Below are 10,709 nucleotides of genomic sequence, written 5' to 3'. Positions count from 1 at the left end.
TTACGGTACTTCAATGCAATGGAGACAGATGTCAAATACTGAATCCATCACTGTACCTCAAAGTTTCTTTCTTTGCTATTCATGCAAGACCCAAACTACTATCTATAGAGTACAAATTTTAACGAAAAAAAACTGACATTGCTTTCCGTTTTTCCTCAAGTAAAGTAGTGATCTTTATAAATCTTTATCTCTATCTGTGTTCTTCGCCATGTTTCTGTAAACGTCAATTAACTCTTGCATTGTCTCTAAATTTTCGGCAGACATTTAGAGGGACTACAAACAAATGTATGATCAATTTTATGATTCCTAGAATGACTAGGCTATCCGCTATCTTCATGGTATCTGTAAACATGTATTATCTGCATAAGTTATCATTTCACTGAAGATACAATTCAAATAATAAAACTATATCAAGAATAAGAAATAGGGAACACGCAGATCACTTTTGCATTAAGAAGATGTAACATTGGCTCTGAAGGCCTCCGCGCTGGGTCGGCGAATCAAATACACTGGAAGAGAGTCCCACTCGACTATATATCTTGCAAAAAAGCTGAACTTATAGGTGTTACTCGCAGAAGTGGATAAATCTCTTGGGATGCCACTGCCTTGTCCTTAAATTTGATCAGCAAAATCTTCCACTAGCTGTCTTGAGTTCACACGGTTCCTTCCTTTGTTTCAAAAGCTAGACTTACAGCAATTGTTGGACATTGGATTTCTCGCCATGTTGCTCCAGTTGAATAAGATGGCGACTAACTTGCTCGAAAGTGCTTAAATGGGGTAAAACAGTCAATAGGAAAAATTTATGACATTTCGATTTTTTGGGTGGTAAAGAATTAACATTTGAGATAAGTGTAACATGAAACTTAAATAGGAGACTTTCAAATTAAAAGTTATGTCGTCTCCAGTAAAATTGGAATGATTTTGTGCGTATTTATTAGACAACATACAACACCTGGCTCAACATTTTGGAGACAGTAATAATTCCGAGATGCTCTTTTCAGCAGCTGTTTGACGTTCTATATATATATTTTTTCTAGTTTTATTGTTTTAATTTTTTTAAATTGAAATTTACAATTGAAATTAGGCAAACTCCAAGGTGGTCCATCTAGAGTAAACTTTTAATCAGCTATTTTATTAGAAAACCAAACGGGGGAAGAAAGCGCGGCCTTTGTTGAAATATTGAAGGTTAGCATGTCTTGTCTTGTAATGCCGCCAGGCGCCATTGTTTAAAGCATTCAGTTGTTGTGAGACAGGTTGCACGAATTTAAACTTACCTAGAGTAGCACCGCCCTAAAAGTCTAGGTGGTGTGCATATTCAATTTGTCGCTAAATGCTTGCCACATAAATATGGAGATTTTTTGATGTTTGATCATAGTCTTCCCCTTGCTCGGCCTTATTCTGTCATCAATATAATTTATATTAAAATTCTAATTGATCATTTTTCTTGTTGTCTGACAAGTAGCTTTTCTTAGATATGGGGTAACTTAAAGGTATTAACAAAACCTTACATCCAACAGCCTACACATGACTGGCGAGCAGATTTGTATCTGACACATGCGCTAACCTTCAACTCCTAACGCCGCCAGAACCGGCCATCGGGCACAACATAACAGGTAAACCAATGCCTACCTTAAATGGTCTTAGTGCGTTGAAGCCTTAATTTTTCTTTCAGCTTTCTCGTGTTTCTCCTATTGGGTTTCTCGAACTTTCTACCGGAACAAAACCGAGCAAGTTAAATTCCAATTCGGTGAACGATCCGAGAGCTGAAACAAAATGTTTTTTTTTTTTTAATACAATTTATTTAGACATTATAAAACATGAATTTTGGCTTCTTTTGGATGAGGGCCGAGTGCTCCTTTCTTGAATTCGTATTGAAAGACGAAAAGTTGTTAAATTTGACTTCCAGTGTATAAAGAGTGTATCCACCGATCATTTTCCCTTCGTTATAATAACGGACGGAAAAGTGAAAGTCATATCCGTCGAAATGACAGAGACATGTCTGGAATTAAAAATACTAAAATTGTAGTCAGGGATAGACATCAGAAGTAAAAATTTTTTGTTTGGCACTGACTATTGTTAACGTTAGAAACAACGTTAATTAAGCATCAATGACGTTTCGGCCAAACAACTTCGGCCCTCCTCGGTTATTTTTAAAAGCCAACTGAATCACGGCTTTGTAACGGTTCACGGTTCTACGCGTGCTACGCTAGCAAAACGCAACGAACGGCAGCCGCACGTGTTTACATGAGGGTTTTGTAGACATCCGGGATAGCAATATGTTCGTTTCCCGCGTGGTTGTCACTTTGCGAATACCAAGCCTCGAGAAAAAGTCTCTTGTGAAAATTACGAGCCTTGTCTACAATTGTCGCATGGTCGAAGTCTATATTATGGACAAACTGGTTCGCGTGTTGCGCAATTCTGGAGTTATTATCTCGAACTCGATCTGCCCATTTATGTTCTTTTAACCTTGTTTCCAAGGCTCGGTCAGTCTGTCCATAATACACGAAGTTGCAATCAACGCAGCCGACCTTGTAAACAACGCCTCGGCACTGCAAAGCAGAAGGTTTGTCCTTTGGTCTCGGGAAACGCGTGCGCAAAACATTGCAAGGTTTGTAACCCACTTTAACACCATTGTTGCGTAGTACTCGCGAAATTCTCTCAGAGACGCCTCTAAAATACGGAAGAACAACAAATGTTGACGTTGAAGGTGCGCTAGCGCTGGAAGCGTCGTTGGTATTTGAATCGCGGCGGAGAGCGCTGCGGTAGGACTTGCAGCTCCGAATAAAACACAGAGGGTAATTGTTATCTCTTAGCACTTTGATGACGTGTGTCCTCTCTCTAGACCGCCCCGTATTTCAGTGTTGATGGAATTTCTTGGGCCCTGAGAAGGAGAGTATTAACGACTGACCTCTTGTGCTGCGATGGGTGGTGGGAGTTGTAATCGAGGTATTTATCTGTGTGTGTTTGTTATTTGTACACACTGACCTGTATGCGCCACGTACTAGGGTTGTTGTTGTGTCTAAGAAGGAAAGCCCGTTATCCTTCTCAAGCTCCTTGGTGAACTGTATGTTAGGGTTCAGATGATCATGAAATTCTTGTATGTAATCCTTCTTAAGACACGCATGGCTGTCGTCCACGTATTCAATTTACAATTGAAATTAGGCAAACTCCGAGGTGGTCCATCTAGAGTAAACTTTTAATCAGCTATTTTATTAAAAAGACCAAACGGGGGAAGAAAGCGCGGGTTCAGTTGAAATATTGAAGGTTAACATGTCTTGTCTTGCAATGCCGCCAGGCGCCATTGTTTAACCCATTCAGTCGTTGTGAGACAGGTTGCACGAATAGTTAAACTTACCTAGAGTAACACCGCCTTAAAAGTCTAGGAGGTGTGCACATTCAATTTGTCTCTCTATACTTGCCACATAAATATCGAGATTTTTTCATGTTTGATCATAGTCTTTCCCTTGCTCAGCCTTATTCCGTCATCTGCCATGCGGTCAATCAGGGCTGAGTTACATGCCCGTACTTTCTCGATTAAACGTCTACCCTCGAATAGGCGCCCTCCGTAGAACTGAAAATCGCCTCTTTGGTGTCATGAAAACCGCAAAAAATACCCAAGATCCTAGCCAATTATTGATGCTGAAAAGTAAAAATACTAAATAAATAATATTAAGACGCTCTTCGCATTCCTGATGAGCCCAAAATGAGTCTGCGCAGAAGGGTAGGATATCAAAATTGTCTTGCGTGGATAGGCGTTTAGCTGAGTGTGTGTTTTCAATTTTTACCCTACTGTATTTAATTTTTTAAATCACATCCTAATTCATGAAAATCCATTCACTCCTATCAACTTCCTCTAATGATTCTGTATGATATTAAGCTTTTTCCATGTTTTAAAATTATAACTTAATTCCTGCAACTTGAACAACAGGATTGAGCTGCTGATTCCAAAAAATATTTGCATGCCAATTAGTTGTCTTCCCGATATTTAAACAGAAACAGCGAATCAGGAATAAGTGGCAAGGTCACTACGGCAGGATGGTTTTAAAACAAAACCTTTTGCAGAAAGTTAAAAGCGATAAAAATTTAACAAAAAGTACAAATCAGTAGGTTTTCAAGTTACTCTCTACCCGCTCAGATGAAAAAACAGGGAATTTCATCTAGATTCTATGCTAATGTAACTTCCAATAACATTAATTACGACTCCCCAGGAGTATATTAGAATTTCACACTTCCATATTAACAGGGCAAAATCCAATTGTTTAGTCCAAAAACGATTTCTATTGTGTTCCAATGTTTTGACTCACACAGGGAGGCTTTTTGTTTGGCTGTTGGCGACCTGTGGGCGATCTGTATTCTACTGCTGAATGAAAGCGCTAATTACCTTATAGCACTTTTATGAATGCGTTCCCCAGCCGACTTTCCGTTACTGCCCAACTTCTATGAACTGAATTGTTTACACAACCACGCTATGAAACGGCGATGTTCACCCGACAGGTGAATATCAAATATGTCATGAACGTGTTAAGAGGTCCACATAACAAATTTCTCTCCGCTGCTGATAATCCTGGTTTCTGTTACCGCTTCAGGCATGAATAACACGCTAAGCAGGTGCGTAACTTTGTTTTGTTTTTGTTTCTTTTGTGATGAGCTAGTTGAACTTCTATCGTCCCATTTTCGCCTTCCTGTGGATCCCGCAAACGCGATGTTTAGTTAAGATCGAGATACGAAAATTATTCAGTCGTTTTGAAAACGTAGTCTATTTTCAATTCTCGAGAATCAACAAGCACGCACTGCGATTGAAATCAAGGTGATATGCCAAACTAGAGTTGTATAATCTTGAATTCAGAAAAATTGAGTGCGTTTTTCTCGTAGCCTGTATCTGATACGATCATCAGGCCGATGAATTCTCATCACCGTCATTCAAGCTACAACAAACAGGTTTAATTTAAAGGATCGAGTAAACTGGATGTTTAAACAGCGGTTTTGCGACAGTTGCCTGACATTGAAAATATTTATTCAGGACGGTTCGGTAGTATTTCAATGTTTGGGTTACAAAATTAAATAAAGCCAGGTGTCACGTGACGCTGCGCTTGTTTTAGTAGCAGACAAGGACTAAACCCAAAAAATAGAACTATAATGGATAGCTTTTTCCAATTGAACCGGAACGATCTAATAAGTCGTCAATCTAACAACTGTATTCTCGTTATCTCTTTCACGGAATCATTTCCTTTAAAGCATTACACTTTTCTTACCATTTATTGCTTGTTCATAGATATCTTCCCTGAAAGATATGATGCCATTAAATTTATAGCCAGACAGTTGTATTTAATAGCGCAGAAAAAAAAATTACCATGAATCACTGATTAGCTGGTTGTATAGTTAAACACGGGTGAATGCATAATACGGTAAACTGCCGCTTAGAAGCCCTGATCTTGTACTACTTCGCAAGGGGTTTTAATGTGCTTATAATAGAGGGACTTTTAGGCGAAAAAAAAGCGTAATGAAATGAGACGATGAGAAGTCGAGACGGTAGGCGATATCGATCAACTGAACAGGTTTTCCATTTACTGGTTTTTAATTAAGCTCTTAAACGTCACGACAATTCGAATTTTAATATTTGGAGCAATAATCAAAACTGTAACAGCACGAACGTAACAGGAACAAAACAAAATGGAAGGCCAGCAGACTCTTGGCCTTAACCTCATGTAAGCTATTATTATTGTAGGTTATTATTCAACAGTCAGGTTTTAATGTCTAGTTCTCAGTGGTTCCGGGTTCTGATAACTATTGTACATTTACAGCAATATTACAGCAAACGTTGAACGGTTACTTTAACACTATTTGACTATTTGACGTCTCTCGTGAAACTTGTACCTTTTTGGGAGTACCTTAATGTTGAAGTTGTATTTTGGTCACCTTAATAAAAGCAGTAAGTCTTCACGTACCTTGTGCCGCACAACTACTGCCCGATTTGTGTCAGTAAAGCAGCCGCGTTCATCTAGAAACTTGTGTTACAACTTTTACTTGACTTAACCCTTTCGTACCTGCCATGAAGCCCTCTCTTGCAAGATTGAAGAAAATTGAACGTATGTCCATGCATGATATACTATTTAAAAGGTCTTGATGTATTCATAAATTACATTAACAAACCTGAAGGAAATTTCGATTTTGAAAAAGTTTATTTCAATTATATATACGTTGTTGTCTTCATGTGTGTATATTAGGTATAACCCTGAACATAACTATAGCTTCATATTTCTCTAGTTGCACCTCTCAGTGCAAAGATATAATGTGACAAATGTCTTAAACTACAATAATAGTGAAAAGTTGTTGGGTGGTCAACCATATGGTGTATTGGAGGGATGCAGTACTTTACGCGTTTTAATGAGACCACTTTAAGAGCATTTTGGTGGAAAAATTGATTGAAAAAAAAAAAAAAACAACAACAAAAAAAACAAACAAACAAACAAGAGCCATTAGATTTTCAGGGAGGTCGTGGGAAGGGGTGATATACAGCATCCACAGGAGCCTTCCATGTTACCCTTATCTCCATCCCGTTATAGACCTTCCTTTCTTGTGTCATATGCGTTAGGTGGTCTTTCGCCGTCTAAGTTCTGACTGTTACGGCGGTTCTCAATTGTGTATTGAAAATGATTTGCGTATGCATTGGTTTTCTTTCCTATGACAGGCTGCTATTGGTTACAAAGGTTTGCGTCAGAATCTCATCCAATCAAAACTAAAAGCAATCGTGACCTTTTCGCTTGGTTTTTCCTCGCCTGTTTCAATCCCATGTATTTCCTTCTCGAACTGATTGGTTCATTGTGTTTTAGCGGATGCTGTAATTGGCAGGTGAAATTTACTCCTACACGTTTTTACACATTTGAAGTCCATTCTAATAAAAGAAATATCAAACCCTTCTCCGTCTTCTCCTCTGCAATGATTTACTCAACAGTGGTTGTCCTCCCGGTTCCGCTAGCGCCCCGTTAGCCACCCACGAGTTTTTGCACCTTCTCGAGAACGTTGCCTAAGTTGCTCGACAGGAGCGCGTGTTCGGTGTAAAGTTCGTTGTGAATGCGAGTCCACAAATCACAAAATTGTTAGTCGACGCCAGTTCACTCTTCTCGAGCATCGACCCTCTTGAGCACTGAGTTGTGGTTATAAACCTTATTCCAAAATGGATTTCATTTACCATTCTTTTGTTTGCATTCAAATTAGACCTTCTTGCCTAGTTCAAGGTCAATATTCTTTCGATTTTTGAGCTTAAGAACGAGGTAAGATGGACGAATTTGAATACGAACAAAAGAATCATTAAAATGGTAGCTATTTTGGAATAAGTTCTATTACCAAGTTCAAATCTCTCTTATAATCTAAACTAAGCCTGGCATTTTGTAATCTCAGGGTAGCTTAACTTGTTAATATCTGTGGCATTATGTTTTCAGGGAAACCCTCGAACAACTGATATGATTTTAACTCCTGTCGCATTTAATAACCAAATGTCTCATTCTATACAACCTTTTTTAATCTGTCTGAAACCGCATTGTCTCCTTTCCCTAACAACCGCATTTGCTAATACTCGTCAGTGTCGCAAATTGTAATATATTTTGTACTTTGTAATAAAGCTGCGTTTTAATGAAAGCTTGTCACATTTTATAACAATAGTTGTCGTGCTTCGTACTATGTGTTTTGTAATATATATTACACCTTGTCACATCTTGTAATAACAGTTGCTGTATTTTTTAATATCAGAGTGTCGTAAATTTTAATACCTTTCACATTGTTGCATTGCATTTTCTAAAGCCTGTCACATTGAAAGAAATGTGATATTAGATTTTAAGCCCGGTGAATAAATGATTGGAGTATTTTTTCAGTCAGTAAGGCTCTCTTGAGTCTCCTTTTTTCTTTCTTTTCTCTTAAAAATGGCAGTAGTGGAGTAGGCAATTGCTTCGGTGAATGGCGAGCAATAGTATGAGAATTTTGGGCGAAGCTAGTCCGCGGAATGGTACGTTTAGAAATTAAGGCCAAACAACAGATTCTTAATTGGAAAAAACGGCTTTTGCTGAAATATTTTCAAAGATTTTAAGATTTGGGCATTTACGTTTTTATATCAAAAAGTCGTTCTGCAAGTTAATACAAAAAAGGTGAACATTTTTCATAGGTCTGGCACTGTTTCAAAACGCAACAATCGTAATTTTACAAATTGCGACAGCGGCTCTGGTGACAAAAAAATTATAAATGATGTTATATCATATTATATCATATCATACAGTCAAACCTCACTGTGCGATCACTTCTCCGTAAGCGACCACGTTTCCAGCATACCTTAATTTAATTTTCTCGATCAAATTACTATAGTTGGAACCTCTCGTAAGCAACCACTAAAGCTTGACATTTTGGGTGGTCGCCTACGGGAGGTTCGACTGTATTTTACTACAAGAATAAGGCAGTCAGAGGGCCAATAACTAAAATCAGCCAATCAGATCCCTCTATTGCCGGTCAAGTATTTTTTAAGTATTGGGCCGGGTATTTTCCCGAATGATCCCGCGTTTGGGTCCCGCTCTCAACTTGAAATCAAGATATGGCGGACATGACAGTCAAAACTGGGCAAAAAACAGCTGGGCAAGTTTTTTTCAGACGCTGTTTATGCTGCTGGCCTTCAATAAGGCAAAAGAAAGCTGTCAAATCATTCAGTGAGGAAAACCAGCATCGGACATGTCGGAAGATTAAGATTAAGCCCGTAAAAATCGGCTTCTTTTGGCCATCAACGCCAGATGTTCGATGCACTCAGCGGAAGAAGAAACGAGTGAACAACTGGAAGCTCCAGCGATATAAATGTTGATGATTCCTACAATTCTGTCAAGGTTCCTTCAGTTTTTAAAATTCAGAACGTTGTGACCTCCGTCAGGTTACTCGTCAGGCTCAAACACCCTTGCACGTTCCAGTTTATGACAGGGTCGGTTAAAATTGTTAATAAACTAGCCCTTAAACGACCAAGAACACTCATCATCGGAAGCAACGAAGAAGATTGAATAATATATTTCTGACTCGCCCTAGCGTGTTTCAGTTGGTGGCAGCTCCTTCCCACCGGCAATCAACCTTGCAACGCCGATTTTGCCATTTACTTGAGTTTCGACATGCCAGACGAGCCGTTCATTAAGACGCTCATTTTCCAGGTCAGTGTTAAAAACACAAAGCTCTAAAAGCAGTCCACTTTGTTAAACTTTTTCTTTCCTTGTTGAAGGATTCCGTAGAATCAAAGCTTTTTGATTTCGAGAGAAGTGAGTTAAAAATGGTCGTTGACTTATTTGACAGTTTTATCATGTTTTACTAAAATTAATCTGATTGGTTCAATTAAAAGTAAGTCAAACTGATTCCTGCACTGGAATGGCTTATCCAAACTTTTGGTTTGTAAAATCCTACGCTAGAACACCTTGTAGGCCCTTAATCAGTATCGGGTAATTTTTATTCTTTACGACTCCCACATTTTTTTTTTTGTTAAATGTTATATTTGCAATATATTGAAAGTTCTTTCCAATCGTCTATTAAATAAATCACTTGTTAACCAAGTATGCTGTTCTGGGAGAATATCGGCCCTCTGTCTTATTTGTACGGACCTCCTTGCGCTCGGTCTGTACTATCAAGACCTCAGGAGCCGATTTCTTCCAGTACGGCTTTCGCGCTTGGTTAATAAGATATATGTACCACCCCTCCATCTACACCCCCCCCCCCCCCCCCTCTGCCGTTAACAAAGCTTCAAGAAGAAGAACAACTCAGTGAGCGAGTTCTTGCTGAGTGCTTCCGTTTTTGCGTCTTCTTGGTGGCTTCTTGAATTAGCTTTTAGTCTAAGACGGATTTTACAGTACAGGCGAACTACTCAACTAAATACTAACTTCGGCTGCCTGACATAATACCTGACTAACAATAACTGAACCAACTAATTATTTGTTTCATTAAACAACGCTCAGTAGCCATTGACGCACTGTTTCAACTTCACACCAAAGACCAACAACAACGAAACACCCCAAGCAATGCTTGTTTGACTGTGGGGTAAAGGGATACTCTTTTAATGTTTTCCATAATTTCAAATTAATCTATTGTACAATAAACTTGAAAAAGACTTTGCTTAAAAATGCTATTCAAGTACCTGTTGCCACGTGCTCAAAATTCGTCTAGAAAAATTGATTAGAAAACTCATTATTTTCCCAGTAGTATGATGTTTATTATAAAGGATCTGTAAGTCCTGGTGCTCATTGTATTTTATTGCACGATCACTGGTAGCCCCCTGCTTGAGCAAATATGTTGTGTTCTCGGTAAACAACTTGGCTAATTAGTTTTTACACGCTTATTGAATCCCCACTGACTAGCTCTGAGAGGATCCACCAGTTGTAAAAATTGTCAATTGTCCTTCGTCCTCAGTAACGTTGTACCTGCCGTTCAACCACGAGGCTCCAAGTGTCAAATTAGGCCGGAAAACCGCAAAAAGCGGTCCTTTTTGGTTTATAAGTGGCTCGGCAAGGGTTGGAAACATGCCGGATTTTTTAACAACGTTCAAGGGACTTCGAACGTTCTCGCTTATTTCATGTGGTATAGATATGTGAGTAGTGGTTTAATAATTTCAGGATTAATTCTACGGTTTGCGCTCGCGAAAGCGAGGTCAAGGGTAATAATTCCCATGACTTCCTTTCGTGTTCTCAGCGTATAGAATGTTTTTT

Source organism: Pavona decussata, unplaced genomic scaffold, assembly GCF_977016875.1.
Source record: "Pavona decussata unplaced genomic scaffold, jaPavDecu1.1 SCAFFOLD_156, whole genome shotgun sequence".
Lineage (NCBI taxonomy): Eukaryota > Metazoa > Cnidaria > Anthozoa > Scleractinia > Agariciidae > Pavona > Pavona decussata.
This window is presented reverse-complemented; position numbering follows the sequence as displayed.